Here is a 16,397-nt window from a genome sequence, read left to right as displayed (position 1 = left end):
AAAACCAGGGGAGATCTAGGGCTCAGGCTACTTTCTGATAGGTGAGTGCAGCAAGATAGGGCCTCAGAGGCCAGCTCTGCTCTTGTTGAAATTTGTCCAAATATTAGCTCAAAAACTACTTGGGCAGTGATTTTCTTGTTCAGCGTTATGCCACTCTCCCAAAATATCTCTTGGGAGTGGATGAAATAATTGTGCTTAGATACTTTGCTTGCAAGGGAAATCCAGCAGACCTGGGAACATAGCTCAGTAGCAGAGCACTTGCCTAGCATGCATGAGACCCAGGGTTCAACCCTCAGTCAGAGAGGAGAGGAGGAGGGAAGGGGGGAGAGAGGGAGAAGGAAGAGAGGGAGAAAGAGCCCCACCTCAGCTTCATTGTGAGCAGCAAGGTAGACATCAGTGATACCACTCTTCCATGGAAACGGCCGTTCATTCAGCCTCCGATGCATTCCCCTCTGTCTCTGCCTTACACATCAGCATGAGAACAGTCTGGCCAGGGGCAGCTGTTGTTCTGTGGTATGACCTGAAGTCACACCTCAAAACACTGGCCTTGGGCTGAGTCTCATTGTCGGGCAGTGAGACATTGTTCCCATTTTCCCTTCTCCATGACTTCTCTGGGAGCTGTGCTCAGAGTCAGGCAGTTGACCAGGACTTCTAGCCTTTAGGATATATTAAGATCCCTAGGAGCCCCACCTGTAGACCTCTCATAGGGTAAGGTCTTTGGGAGAGAAGGAGGGGAATCAGGGAAACACAAAGGAAAAATAGAAAACCTGGAGAGAAAATTTGTGAAGCCTGAACTTGGAGGTGAGGGCAGGGTCCTGGCTTGCTCAGGGAGGTTTTTTATACCAGTCTGAATCTCCCAGTCTTTTGGGTTTTTCTCTAAGACTCAAGCCAAGTAAAGTCAACACACTGAATGTCCACTCTTTCCAGCTCTGGACTACATGCTGGTGGCACAATACAGAGGAAAGCATTCTCTATGCATACCACACTTCTGAAGAACACTTTTGGGTAAAGCAACACACACACACACACACACACACACACACACACACACACACACACAGAAGGTTTCTCATGCTAGAGCTTGAGTCTGGGAACTCAAGCTGGTCCTGAGAAGAGCTGAAGATTTTCTGTCCCCTTAAACAACTAGGATGGAATTAGTCACCCAACACAAGCAGACCAAGCCTAGGGATCTTTATGGCGTGTTACTGGTAGAACCCAAATGGAGGAGTGTACTGCTAATCCCAGCTCTAGAAATAACTGTAGATATGACTAGTTTAATACATTTTTCTATTATAAAGTAATTCATGCTAAAAAATTAAGCTTTTGGTTTCACAATCTTGGAAAACTTCTGTGAGCATTCCATCGTATGCAAGTCTTTTGTGTACACTACAGTTGGCAACACTCAGATTTCTCTTCTCTGGTAGCTGGTGCAGCTCCCCTCCTTGTGGTCACAGGGACGGGCCTCCAAGAACCTTGCTGGTTCCGGGTGCCATCCCCTTGGATATCCGCTGGCCCAGGCAGCACATACTCCCCGCAAACTGGGAAGTGTAACTAAGAGTAGATGTCAAGGTGAAGACTGGAACTCTGGCCACAGGGAGAGAAGAAAGCTGATATTCAGAAGACAGGGGGAGTCTCTCTAGTTTTCAAGCTCTGGTTCTAGAGCCTGTCCTGCCTTTCCAAGGCAGGATTCCATGCTGCCCTCTGTAAGACACTATAAGTGACCTTAAGCCAGATGTGGTGGTATATACCTGTAAGCCCAGCATTCTGGGAGGCTGAGGCAGGAGGACTTCAAGTTCAACTCCAGTCTAAGCAAATTAGCAAGACCCTATCTCAAAAAGTTTTAAAAAGGGTTGGGGATGTAGCTCAATGGAAGGTTCAATTATCAGCACCACCAAAACAGACAAACAGCAAAAGAGAATAAAAAAAGAAGTGTCCTTATAGTCTATTCTATTTAGCTTAAACTAGCTTCAGTTAGGTTTTGTTACTGTAACCAGAGAGCAACACCTAATACATATGCACAGGACATTTAGAGAAAAACGTACTGTATCATCTATATTTTTTTAAAAAATTAGTATCAGGACAGAATCAGCTCTGTACATTCTAGAGTTTTTGTAATCATGTTTAATGGCTGCAAAATATCCATAGAGAGAATATACAATAACTTTGTATATTTATGTTGACATTCAGGTTGTTTGCAATTTTTCACCTTCATAAAAAAATGACACACTGAAATCCATATACATTTGCATTTAGGGTCATGTCAGAAATAAAGTAGAATTACTAAGTCCAAAAGCCTGAGTGTTTTTAAGATTTTTTTGTTTTGTTTTTTGTTTTTTTGAGACAGGGTCTCGCTACGTAGTTCAGACTGGCCTTGAACTCACTATGTAGCCCAGGCTGGCCTCGAGCTCAGTGATCTCCTGCCTCAGCCTCCCGAGTGCTCGGATTACAGGTGTGTGCCGCCACTCTTGATACATATGGCAAGCTGCTTTCCCAAAGGATTTTTCCAATTGATGATGCCCTCAGTCATGACTGAGAGTATAGCAGGTTTTTAATATTTTATTTTCCACCATGTGCCGGGGAATTTCAGGCCATCACATCTCTCTATCATCTTCCAAGAGAGCTCTGCTCCAGTCCTCATTTACTTGGTTCCCTCTGGAGAATCTATCAAAGAACAAAATTTCCCTTGGGCATCACCTGCCAGACAGAGTCCTCCTGACTTGAGGCCAATGGTGAAAAAGAAAAAGGGAGGCTGTGTCACACTGCAGCCGGGGAGGGGCTCTAAGCGGAGCACAAGTACTGCCTGGGGGGTGGCCACCAGGTTTCAGCCAGTCCTCGCCTGTGCCAAGGGATCAGTTGTTGGAACTGTGACTCAAATTCCAGAGCCAGGAGGAGAGCTCACAGGGGTCTCCCTGGTTTTCAGGCTAGAGCTGAGAGAACCAACCAAAACAGCTCTGAGTTATCCAAACTGGGGTGGCAGCTCCTGCTCTTTTACTTACCATTCAGTTTTCAGAAATTGTGGGAGACCACCATGCTGCTCCCTCCTGAAAAACAAAGCCCTTGCCACAACCTGGCCCTGACCCTATTTTACTGAGATAGTAGAGCTGGCTGTATTGAAACAAATGCTCCTGGCGGTAAAGGTGTCAGCCTTACGTACATCAGAACGATCTGTGCAGTGCTAGTCAGAGGCCTCTGTGCCTGGTGCAGCTAGTAAAAGCCATAAGCTTTTGGAGACAAAGCCTTTTGTTCCATTGAACATTGGGCCATCCCAGAGATCCTCAGCTCCTGAACTTTTTCTCTTTGTCTTTCTTGTGCATCTGTGTGCCGTATTGCCTGGTGGGTTAGACTGATACCCTCAGCAGGGGTTTTGGTAAGAAACAGCTATTCAGAAAATGACGACATATAACTTTTAATTGCTGCTGCTACCATTTCTCCCCTGCATTTCTGGGGAGTCAGGTACAGCAGGTCTTTTTCCTTTTCCACTGGGATGCATAATCATCCCATGAAGGGCAGAGAGGCTCGAGTCTAGGTGGTTGGCTGGGAAGGGTTTTTGCTAAGAGAGGGATTCAGAGTCCTACAGATGCATAAGAGAGAGGGTGGCTCTGCTGAAACAGTCTTGTGCCTGGGTATGTGGCCACACCCAGGGCCTGAGGTCCCTCTCACCAGCCTGCTTAGAACCCATGGAGGCTTAGGGCCAACTGTGGATGAAGGAGGCCAGAGAAGAGGAGAGATGAACTCCACAATGGCTTATGAACCTCTCTGTTAGCTTTCCATCACTGTGACATGAAAGGTCGGGCAGGGAGCAGCAAGAAAGAAAAAGCACTAGGGCTGGAGGGTGCTCACCTCAGAGAGGAAAGTGGAGGGCAGTTAAGAGAAGGAAATAAAAGGGGCTCAGCCACCACGTTCGGTTTTGGCCCCACGTTAGGGATCTACATTCTACGCGCGGGGCTGAGTGTGGAGCATGTAAGGACAATACGCTCCCATCCACGAAGAGCCCATAGGTCAGTGAGCGAGGCAATAATAATAAGCAGATGATTTGCATAATATGCTAAATGCTATGACCGAGGTTTGCACAGGGTGTTGTCAGTATATAGGACACACACATCTGTCTCGCCCCAGGGAATTAGGCATGACTTCTCCAAAGAAAGCTCAAGGACAAAGCATAAAGGTGGGTGTGGTAGTGCACACTGTAATCCAATACTCAGGAGGCTGAGGCAGGAGGATCATTGTGAGTTTGAGGCCAGCCTACGCTAAACTGAACTATATATCGTGAGAAAAACAAACATAATATTATTTTTTAAAAAAATAAAGCATAAGCAGGATGTAGATAGGTGTGAACCAGATGGAGAGAGGAGTGGAGAATGAAAGGAAAAGAAAGATGTGGGGAGGCAGATGCACAGACCGCAGAGCAGGCGGAAGTTTCCAGCACGTTCGGTGCTGGGAGATGACGTGGCCAGGGTGGGGCTGGGTGAGCAGGAAGACCTAGAGTCATGAAAGGCTTTGAGAATCATGCTCTGGGCTCCACACGGTAACTGGAAGCAGCGGGGAGCCCCTGCAGGATTTGTAGCCCACTGTCAGTGTGCGTGAGCAGGTCAGCCTGAGAGCAGGGTCCGGAGAGTGGGTGGGAAGGATGAAGCTGGAGGCAGAGACCAGAGAATCCTCATTGCAAGAGGTCACCAGAGCTTGAAAAGGCAGAGTCTGTGGGGTCGAGAAAAGGGGGAGTGGAGAGAAACCCATGTCCGGATCAAGCTGCTGGGGCTTAGTGGCGGAGTGGGTCTGGGTTTGCGGAGAAAGGGTGACTCCAGAACCCTCCTGACTCAGCTGATGGTGATAGCAAGCGCACAAGACAAAAACAAAACAAAACAAAATAAAAAACAGGAACAAGGTAAATTTTAATGACTTCGTTTTGTTCAAGGATGTATATAACTACAAAGGACGGGAGAAAAAGCTTGAGGATCACCAACATAGACAGGCGTATGGAAGAAGCCTGGTAGCCGTGGTTAGAGGGACGTGGGACGAGGGAAAGACTGACATGAAGGATATTTGGGAGGGGCGGGATTTTGGAAGAATAATGTAAGATGGAGGAAACAGATCCAGAGTCCTGAAGAGCCCTTGCTACCTGACCAGAGAGAACAGCGGAGGTCGAAGCCAAGGAGAAAACGCTAGCGGAGAAGGGCCAGCTGTCTGAAGAGATCAAGAAAGAGAACTTAAGTTTGTTTGTTACTGTTCGTTCTCAGATTTGCCAACATTTCAGCAAAAACTTTATTTTTTCTCCCCAACAATTCTGGATCTGATCCTTGCAAGGCTCGAAATGTCGCACAGAGGGAAGCCCTCTAGCAGAGAAGTCCAGGCATGGTCCAGAGGTCACGGGAGAGCTGCTGCTCCTTAGGAAGTGCAGGCCGAGGGCAAGGGCAGCTGAGCGGGGTGTGGCCAACCTAGAAGTGACAGCAAGCATCGGGCTGGGTATTTGTCCCAATTTCTGGCTGCACTAGAATGCCCTGCCTTAGCCTTGGGCCATTCTCCCCATGGTAAAGCAGGAACTTTAGACTTCTAGTCTCTGGAAGACCAGCACAGACTTAACAGGCATGGCCTGGAAATCCAGGACAGAAGGGAGAGTAACCTGCTTTGAGATTCTTCCAGAACCCGCAACACCTGCTCCACCAAATGTGAATATCCCAATGCAGGACTGACCTCAGAACCTCTTGTATGCAGTGACTGTGGTTTCTCACGTTTATCAATAATATCTTTCTGTAAAAACAAGCAACATGCAAATACAGAATCATTTTCATCATTGATTTGCCTTCAGGTACATAACAGAGTCAGTAAGCAGCCCGACTCCCCTGTGCTCACCGAAGTCAAAAATGTGCAGCCAGAGTTAGGGGTAGAGCTTTGCTCTGTTTCCTGCATCCACACCCTGAAACCTGTGACTCAGCTGGCAGGGTGTCAGGGTGCAGGAAAGCCAGGCTTGTGCTAGGAAAGGAGCCTGGCAACGTCAGTGAGGTTGGGTTGACTTCCTCCAGAACCTTGACCTTGGGGAGCAATTATACTTTGAGAAAACAATGTTTTGTACATGAACAGCTTGTGTTTGGCTACTTATAAAAATAGGTCTGTAAATGATGCCAGAGTGGGATGGATGTATTACGATATTTGATGCTTTTGAAATAACCCAGTAAACTGAAAATATTTTGCTACAAGAGGAATGCTTGTTCTGTAGAATTAAATCTTGGCTATCACTAGAAAGGAAACTCCAAAAGTAACTGTTCCTTGGAAGGGCAACGATACTTTCTCTTCAGCTACTCCGTAAGACCTTTGCATCTGGGCTTACAGAAAACACAAAGTAGCTATTTCTATCTTGGCTTTTAAAAAGACACCTAATTTCACAGGCAGTAAGAACCTGCCCTTTTCACTTTATGACTGCCACTTTTCCCCCACCTCTGTCTATCTTGCACTCTAATGAAAACCTCCTGAGTGTTGGATTACTGGTGATTTTATCCTACTTCCATGTTTAGGAGAGTAATTTTCAGCTCCTTGTTACAAAGACAAGTTCTCTCTTCATAAAACTGAGACATGAGGGTGTATGGGAAGCATCCCCGAATCTCGGGTTTCAGTCTACAGTAGACCCCATGTGGCTCCGGATCCTGAGAGAATTTTGCATCTCACCCGCTACCTCTGGCCCAGCTCCAGCCAGCCGCAAATTGACTGGATCGAGCTGCTTCGACACGCTGATGTTATCGGCCTTACGGTGCCTGGAGCACACCGATAGGAACAGGCAATGGCGCCGTCTCACCGGACGCGGTAATGTAATGTAGTTTAGGAAATCCAAGCACAAAACTTGAAAGCTGATGTTTTTTAATCTACCTCAGGAGGGGGTGGTGGTGGTGTGGAATTCCCAGCAGAACCACCTAAATAGGGAAATGGCTTCTGTCATGTATTAATAAGCAGTTCAAAGCAATGGGAAAACATACAGAGGTTCGTGGGGAAAGTGAGCGCTCGGTCTTCCTCTCCCCTCCCTTCTTCCTCTGAGCTGGGCTGCTCGGGAAGGCTACTCGGTTCGTGTGATTCCCCACGCTGGAACTAGAAGCGCTCTTCTCGCACATGCCTGAGAGTCCCGCGTGTGACAGAGACGGCACAGGCACCAGCCTGGCCCCCACGTCGTGCCATGACAGTGGGGTGGGTTGCAACCAGCACTTCGGGGGGATACTCAGATGGGGCTGCGCAGTGTGGCGGAGGGGGTCGCTCTCCTTCCCTTCCGTCTCCCCAGCCTGCTCCGTGCCATTCTGCTCCGGGCCTCTACACTCGGCCTCACTGATCACTTCTGTTTCTGGTGGAGCAGCAAGATTCTTCCTGCCTCACGTTCCTCTTGTCCAGTCTTACTTTCCCTTCAGGGTCACCTGACAATCGCCTCTTAGAGAAGCTTCCCGTGAATGCCAGCTGGGTTAGATCCTGTTCTAACATCCCTTCCCATACATATTTTTCATGCACTTATCAAAATTTACTTGAGTGATTATTTGTATAACTTGTTTGTTTATTAAATGTTCATAAATGTAGAGATTGTGTCTTTTTACACAGGGTCATTTGAGGCTCTACACAGAACATTCAGAGCTGAAACTGATGCTAGACAATGCTTTCTACTTGGTTTGAAGGCAAAGCAAGGGTCTTTTTATAGCAGAGAGGTGGCGAAAGTCTGGTAACCTACCAGGATGTGCTAGAACCTTGTTGAATGGTGTCCCAAACAGACATTTCATTATGAGTCTTTTTGGGACCTTTCCATCTATGCCGCTGATAAGGGGCAGAAAGATCACCTTCCAGGAAGTTATTTTGGTGAATAGCCACAGTGGGATTCTCTAAGCCCTCGCTCATTCACCTGAAAAGTAGGGTTCCCGGAACCCTCACTCACAGATCTGCACACTTGGAGAGGTTAAACCCTGCTTAAAGCTAGGCATGTGCCACATGCCTAAAATCCCAGCATCTGAGAGGCCGAGGCAGCAGAATCCCAAGTTTGAGCACAGCCTGGGCAACTGACTTAGACTCTGTTTCAAAATAAAAAATAACAAAGGGGTTGGGGATAGAGTTCAGGCCAAAGGCTCTGGATTTGATCCCCAGTACCATCACCACTAAGGCAAAAAAAGACAAAAATACCCGCCCACCCACCCACCCACCCAACAAACAAACCCTGATCCGCTTAAGGTTCACGGCCAAAATAGCGAACAGCTCTCAACCTCAGGTCAGCTCATGGAGACTGACCGCCAATGAGCAGACGGAAACTTGGTGATTCAAGGGCCAGGCTCAGCTGTTTGCTTGCAAGACACTCCTCCAGTCCAATGGCTAAGGCCCACCTCACTGCGCTGCAGGAGTGGGCAACCAGCTTGGAATCAAAAACTTCAGAAGACCTTTTGGAGGGGAGAGGGGCAGGGCTGCTCCCACGCTGCATCTGTTCAGAGTGACTTCTGATAAGCTGAGGCTTCCCACCATGTTTACCAGGCAGTGAACTCACCCAGGCAGGGGAACTCTGGAGGGGTCAGACACTAGGGGAAGGAAACTGAAGAAAGACGCACGAAACCTTCCAGAACAGTAAACACACCCTCTAGCTGGAGAGCACACCTTCCAGCTTGCCTGTGAACTGCACTGGCTTTGAGAGTCTAAACAGGCTGTTTCAGTCTCAGAGAGCCCAGGCCTGCTTTTATTCAAGCTCTGAGAGCTCAGAAAGCCTCCAGGGCACACAGTAAATGAGATCTCCCAGGTCAAGGCCGGACAGCATCCCTGGGATTAGAGTTCGTGGGCCTTCCTTCCAGCCAGCTGCTCCCTCCTGAGTCCGGCACTGTCTCTTCTTCTCAATGCTCAGGGTTGTATTGAGTTACTAAGGTTTGTGGTCACACAGTCATGCTCCTAAAGGAGACAGTGAGGACGGAGCAGCCGCTGTGAGGAAGGCAGACCGGGGAGCCTCTGCCCCCTGAGAGCAGCCTCTGGAGAGCGAGTGCTGACTGAAGTGAGGCCTAGTCTACCGCAGCGGTTTACCAACGACCAACACAAACAGGCCTCATGGAGTCTGGCAAAGTCCTTATCTGTTCTTGTTTCTTCTCTAAATGCCACTGTGGGCTGGAAGAGCCTGTGCTTAGCCCCACAGTGAGGCCTCTCCTGGAAGCTGCAATGTGCTGTTTGCAGGAGAGAGAGAAGAGCTAGGCCGAGAGAGCCTGGGTCCAGACCCTCTGAGCATCTTTCTGCCCATAAACTGGTTACTGCATCGCCAATGGCCGATCTCCAGGAGCATTGCTTGGCAATACATCTTCAGGTGAGGTGGGGGCAGCCATATCATTCCAGCTTACATTCGGCCAGGCCTCAGGGAATACCAAACGTTCTTCTCTTCTTGTTCTTCCTGGTCCCCTTGTGACCCACCGCTGCTAGGAGGTGGCCTGCACCTGTTTTCCGGGGGTTTTCTACTTCACTAACTGGGTTGAACAGGGATGTGTGCAGTGGTCTTTGGGTTGCACCCAGGAGCCTGTGGAAGTAGGAAAAAAGTCTAGAAGGACAGGGGCTTGACTAAGGTCAGAGCTTGGCTGACTGTGAGTCATGAGATCCCGAGTGTGTCTGCTAAGCCTCAGTGCAAGCGGCTTTGCCCTCCTTCCTCACGCACCAGCCCAAGGAGTCTCACAGTGATCCAGTCACCTCGTTTGCTGGCTCTGATTCCTGCAGCCACGGGAGAGACCTGGATACACAGGAAGAACCTCTCACCAGAAAATCTGGTCCTTAGTGACACGTTACGATTCCTCTGTCCTTTCAGAGTCCCTTATACTCTACATGACACGGAATGGAGGGGGAAACCCCGTACAGGGCTATTTTCACTCCTGCCTGTGGGCTCTGGGGGTGGTGCGTGGCTAGAATGGGGGTGCCGGTCCGGGAGCTCCCAGACTTACTAGTTAGACCTCTGCTTCTACTTGCTACATATGCCCCTCTCGTCTCATGTCACTGTCCTTCTCCTAAAAACAGTTGTCTTTAACTTGGGCTGAAGGTACAGGGACGGCCATGGGAGGCTGCTGTTGCAGGCCTTGAAATACGCTCAGTATCTCTCCTTAGTGTCTCTTCCTCACGCCCTAATGGGACAGCAGCGTGCAGGGTGTTACGACAAAGGCCTTTTAACACTCCCTTGTTCCATGGGACTCCCTGTCCTGCAGCCCGACAGCCCTGAGCGTCACGGCGTCAGACGCTGCCCGGGGACAGCTCAGGAAGTGATGTGGCTGTCTTGCGAGCCTACTTCACCTTCACAGTGATGGCGGCCTCAACAGGCTTGTCAGGCTGGATGGGGGGTAGGAAAAGGGTGGAGGAGATGAGGGGGAGCCCTTGGACCCACGAGGTTGGTCTTGGAAAGAGAACCGGTCAGGCCTGTCACAGCTAGAGATGTGTACAGAAAGGCTGCTAACAATTCAATAAGCGCAGGGCCTTCAGAGTGTGGCGGCCATCCAGCCCTTCAGACCTGGCAGGAGCAGGAAGGGCTCCTCTAGGAGCTATCCAGGGTTCTGAACGGTCTACCCTGAAGACCTCGGAGGATCTAGACAAGAGCCCCGCCTGCTGGTTAATCCTGACCTTAAACGCCACTGACTCATCTCTGCTCAGTGCTGGTCGACTGCCTACTTGGATCCATGGCCTGCACGGTCTGGAGTAGCTCCAAAATGACGCCAATCACTCTCTATGGCTGCAGCCTGGGCTTCACGCCAGCGGCCTGGCTCCCCAGCCGTATTTTCAACAAAGGGCGAGGTTCAGGATCTTCGTGTGTATGTAAAAGTATCTCCCAGCCCCTCTGGACCCTCAGGACAGGACGGGGTTGGCTCAGGACAAGGTGGCCATGGGAGAGGGAGCAAGTTCTCCATGCGCCACATCCCCAGGCACTTCATCGGCTCCACCCCTCGCATCGGCAGCCACTGCACAGACTTGAGCACACGCGGACATGCACGCATGTCTTGTTGCTGCAGTCTCCTCTGTACTTGAGCAGAGGACACCTTCTTTGCTCTTATCACATATTACAGAAATTTTGCAGCGAGTGCCGAAGCATGAAGTCCTGCTTTTTCTAAATTTGACAGGAACATACTCACTTTAGGAAGTCAGATACACAGAAAAAAGGAAAAAATCATCATCTGTAATGCTACATCTAGAGCTATGCAGAGTTCAAGTCCTGGCACACAGCCTGGATTGTCGTGTTTACACACATACACACAAGAATCACTAATGAGCAATGCAGTGCAGAGTTTAAGGTCACTGGTTTTGAGTCAGGGGTAGGTGATGCACACCTGTAATCCCAGCTACTTGGAAGGCTGAGGCAGGAATGTTGCAGGTTTGAGCTCAGACTGGGCAACTTAATGGGACATCATCTAGAAAAATGAAAAGGGCTAGGGAGCTGGGTGTGGTGGTGCACGCCTGTAATGCCAGCACTTGGGAGGCTGAGGCAGGAGGAGCACCATGAGTTTGAGGCCAGAACCTGGGCTACATAATGAATTCAAGGACAGCCTGAATAATATCACTAGACCTTGTCTCACAGAACAAAAAACAAAAAAGCCTGGGGATATAAAACTTACAGCACTTGCTTAGTATGTGCAGGGCCTTGGGTTCAACTCCTGGTATCACCTAAAGGAAAAAAATCATTTTGCAATAGATCCTACTTCCGTCATTTTTTAAAAAAGTTATTATGCCATGGAATACTTTGGGGTTTTTATTTTATTTTTTACTTTTGTTAATACATGTTTGTCACACATAATGATTACATCCATTGCAGGGAATTGGTACATGTAAATAATACATTTCAATTCTTCTTTTCCCCTTTCTCTCCACCCATGTTTTAAATTTTTTTCTTTTTGTCAGTATCAGACTCATTTGTTTATCCTATGTCTTTATCAAGTTAATGATAATAAACACAGATTAACAACCAGACTCACAGACCAAAAAACATACAAAACACATAAGACAATTATACCAAATCAAGGCACACTTTTAGTTGTATTGGCCATGCTGAATTACAGTAACGTTTTTCTTTTTTTCCTACTGTCTCTCTTATTTTGTGCTTCATTTATATATTGGGTTTCTCTCTCTCTCTCTCTCTCTCTGTCTGTCTGTCTCTCTCTCTCTTTCTCTCTCAGGACAGTTTCACTATGCAGTTCAGGCTGGCCTTGTACTCACAGCAATCCTCCTGTCTCAGCCTCCTGAGTGCTGAGATTACAGGAGTGTGTCACCACGCCCAGCTGCGTTTCTCATATAAGAGAAACTATGTGATATTTAAGCTTGTGTGTCTGACTTCACTTAATATTATGGTCTCAAGGTGCAACCATTTTCCTACAAATGACTCAAGTTTATCTTTCTTTATGGCAGAGTAGTACTCCATTGTGTATAAATGCCACATTTTCTTTATCCATTCATCTGTTGTTGGATGTACAGGCTGCTTCCAAGATTTAGCTGCAATGAATTGCCATTTATTTACCTGTGTGATCCTGAAATCACACAAAGTTTCTAACCTCTCTGGGTCTGGCTTTTCATCTTTAATATGAAGAAAATGAAAAGTTACTATTAGAAAGAACATCATAGTAATAATAGCTGCTGGTGAGATCCACTGATTGTTAAAATTGTAAAACTTTAAGGAGAAATAAGATATTTGCAGCCTATAAGTATGTATTAATTACTGTGGTAGTTTCAACATGTATTCACAAATTCTTTGATAGTCCTCCCTCTAGGAGGTGGAACCTAATTCCCTTACCTTGAGTGTGGGCTGGGTTTAGTGACTTGCTTCTGATAAGTAGAATATGGTAAGAGAAATAGCAATATCTTTACGATTCATTACTAATAGTAGCGGGAGAGCTGGCAGACACCCTAGGTGATTAAGGGGAACGCTACCGGGAAGAAGATGGGCATCCCCTTGCTATGCCATGATGAGAAGGACACGCCATCTTCGTGGTATTCTCCCAAATCCATAACTTCAGTCCCGTCACAAGGAGACATTCGACAAATGCAAACTTGTGAGACACTCAAGAAAATACCTGATCAGTACTTTTCAAAAGTCAAGGTCATGCAAGTCAAAAAGAGACAGAAATGAAACGTTAATTAAGTGCAGTATGGATCCTGGAAGAGAAAAAGGTTATTAGTAACAAAACAAAACAAAACAGAACTGGAGAAATTTGCATAAAGCTTATCATTAATAGTGCTGTGCTAGTGGTAGCTTCTTAGGTTTAAGAATTGTACCATGTTATATAAGACGTAATATTAGAGGAAGCTGGATGAAGGGTATATAAGACCCTTTGGACTATCTTTTCAAGTAAATATAAAATTATTTCAAAATGAAACATTTAAAAATACTCCCCCCAGTGTATTTGACTGGGAAAGTGGTTTTCTATTAACATGGAAGGGTGGTTAAAAGAACTGTACCGGGGAATAGAAGCAGCAGGGAGTCACACAGGTAGGTCTGGAGCTTTAGAGAGAGGTCAGAGGTAGAGACATAGGGGTGTGAATAAAATCCAGTGAGATATGAATTGAAATAGTAAGTTTATACGAGATGCAAGGAGAGGACATGCAGAAAAAAGAGAAGAGCAGAGCACCTGGGAAGAGCACGTCTGTCTAACGTACAAGTCAGCGAGGAGATGGTCAGAATGGGGAGAGACAGAATGTTTCCTCTGTTTCCATAAAACAGAGTTTCCACAAATACCTGGTCAGTACTGGCCAATGATCCTGAAAGACGACGACAGGTTGCCTGGGAAAAGGCGGTTAGGATTTAATTAGGAGCTGTTGCTGACCTCATCCTTTCTAAAAATAAATGTAAAATTTTATAAGTTATATATATATATATTCTTCTAAAAGGGATATTATTTCTTCTCTGTTTATTTCAATCACCATGTACAGGACTATAGATTAGCATGGCTTAATGCGTATTTATGTTATGTGGGAGGTTATAATCTAATTCTATTACGTTGCTCAGCTTGTTCCAACTTTCTCTTCTGGGAGCTCTTTGGAGTGGGCTCCTGTTTCCCTGTCCTGCCTGCGGGCTCATTGTGACCCACCTTCTTCCTCCATATACCTCTGCTGAACCAGCTGTGAGCACAGGGTAACACCTTCAGAAACACCTCCTCCTCTTCCTCCTCCCCTTCTCTTCCTCTTCCTCTTCTTCCTCCTCTTCTTTCTTCTTCTTCCTTCTTTCTTCTTCTTTCTCCCTTCTTCTTCCTCCTCCTCCTCCTCTCTTCTTTTCTTCTTCTCTTCTCCTCTTCAGTTTCCTCCTCCTCCTCCTCCTCTTCTTCTTCTTCTTCTCTCCTTCTCTGTCTCCTCCTCCTCTTCTTCTTCTTCCTTCTTTCTTCTTTCTTCTTCTTTCTCCCTTCTCCTTCCTTCTCCTCTTCTTCCTCCTTCTCCTCCTCTTCCTCTTCCTTCTTCTTCTCTCCTTCTCCTCTTCCTCCACTTCTTCCTTCTTCTTCCTTCTTTCTCTTCTCCTTCTCTCTTTCTCCTCCTCCTCTTCTTCTTCCTTCTTCTTCCTCTCCTCTCCTCCTCCTCCTCCTCCTCCTCTTCCTCCTTCTCTTCCTCTCCTTCTTCTTTTTTTTTTTTTTGAGATGGGTCTCCCTATGTTGCCTAGCTTGGTCCCAAACTCCAGATCTCAAATGATTCTCCTGCCTCAGCCTCTTGTGTGACAGAACTACAGGTATGCACCACAGTGCCATTCTGTTTTGTTTTGTCTTTAACATTTCCTCAGCCAAAATCCTGCTTTAGGTCTTTACCAACTTGTCGCTGGATCCCTGTGGTGGGGACCCTCTCCCCTTCTGCTTTGTCTCGTCCCCCAGCTCATCTCAGGTGTTCTGCTCTGATTACAGCACTCTTTTGCTGAAGGTCCTTCAATCACTCCCAGCACTTAAAAACTCAATGCCCTAATGTGTGTCCTTTTAAAAACATGGTCCTAATTTACCAGTGAGGCTGTTTCCCCAATTTATCCCTTTTCAAATCCTTGTCTCTTTGCCCCACCTGTCAGCCCTCTATGAAAATGACTTCCAGTGTCTATACCTGCTCTGACTAGATCATTACAAGCCACCTTTAAATGATCTTTATTGTTTTTCTTAACTTACAAAAGTCGTGCATATTCAAAGGGAAAACAGAGCAACACAGCAGTGGCTGAAGTAGAAAACAAATATGACTCTGTCTGTCCTCCCTCCTCGGGCTGGCTTCAGAAGAGAGAGGCCTTTCAAGAGATCTCAGTCTCTCTCCTGTCTTTCTGTTAGATTGCTGTCCCGTAATGAACAGATTCAGAGGCGTGCTTGTTAACATTGTATGATATGTCTGAAAAGGTTAAATTCAGAAAAATATAGATTTTTATGCTTGTATTGCAATTAGCCTTTCACAGCTTTCCCCTTACTATTATCTTATTTAACCTGACAACCCTAAGAGATAGAAACAGCATCTATTATTTACCCTAATTTTGCAGAGAAAATCTGAAATTGTATAAAGCCGAGCAGTTCCCCACAAAGTCTCGCAGCCAGGACGAGGCTCCAGCTTCCCGACTCCTCTCCTACTTTGTCGCATAAGAAGGCCACACAATGAGAGAGATGCCAGGAGCCAGACAACAACCCAGAAGACTGACACGCGAGTGATCATGGCTCTACCCGGGTGCATGAGAGAATAAATTTCTTCCCTTGCTTCTCTTTTATGGTGAAGGCGAAACTGCAGAAAATCTCTCAGCAAGGAGTAATGCACAGGAATATATTTTCAATGTCGATCACTGTGTCCAAAGAAGTGCCTTGCCTCCTGAAAACCTCAGGGCTCTGCAGAGCTTAAGAAGGAAGTGAGAAGATGTGAATCACATGTGTCAGATGTAAGCGAGGGGTGCACAGCAGGGACAAGATAAGTCAATAAGTAGCACAGAGACACCTGGCAGTGTTTCCGTGCTCACGCATCTTACCAACCTGTTGGTATGCATGTCCCATCCGAAACATGGGAGCTATGAGGCAAAAGTTCCATTGCTCGGGTGGGTATGATCCAGGGGAAAGAGCATGATTTTTGACCATTTGTTTCCCAATGTGTGTGTGTGTACGCGGGTGTATAGATAGATATATACCTATTTATATATCTCTATCTATCTCAAAGAAGGTAATACTGACTTGGCATAACAAACTCAAGCACAAACGTGCATAAAGAAGAAAGTGAAAGTTCCCCTGTAATTTGACTGTTGCCATTTTATTTTATACTTCCAGACTTTTAAAATATGTGGTCAATATGCAAATTTAAATATAGCTTGAATCAGATGATCCATTTTCCATATTTTTTTATGATAGTAACTTATGTTGTGTGCATTTTATTCCCATGAAACATATTCCACGAACAACTTTTCATTTTGATCCATAGTAGATCTTACCTTCCCCTTTTTAAAAGCCCCCTACAAGAGCAGGGTGTAGTGGTGC

The 16,397-nt window shown here is 46.6% G+C and overlaps 1 protein-coding gene and 1 long non-coding RNA gene across 19 annotated transcripts in view; both read right to left on the bottom strand.

Moving 5' to 3' along the window:
- Fam219a (family with sequence similarity 219, member A) overlaps positions 1-16,397 on the bottom strand; it is a 49,795-nt gene that overhangs the window by 14,212 nt on the left and 19,186 nt on the right. The window lies entirely within an intron of this gene.
- On the bottom strand, positions 4,871-5,973 carry LOC106150336. The gene is made up of 2 exons (XR_001237082.1): positions 5,689-5,973; positions 4,871-5,432 (listed from the first exon to the last, which is right to left on the bottom strand). It is a non-coding gene; the product is annotated as an uncharacterized LOC106150336 (long non-coding RNA).

This window comes from Chinchilla lanigera, unplaced genomic scaffold (assembly GCF_000276665.1).
Source record: "Chinchilla lanigera isolate Chin_1 unplaced genomic scaffold, ChiLan1.0 scaffold00071, whole genome shotgun sequence".
NCBI classification, from domain to species: Eukaryota; Metazoa; Chordata; class Mammalia; order Rodentia; family Chinchillidae; genus Chinchilla; species Chinchilla lanigera.
This window is presented reverse-complemented; position numbering and strand designations above follow the sequence as displayed.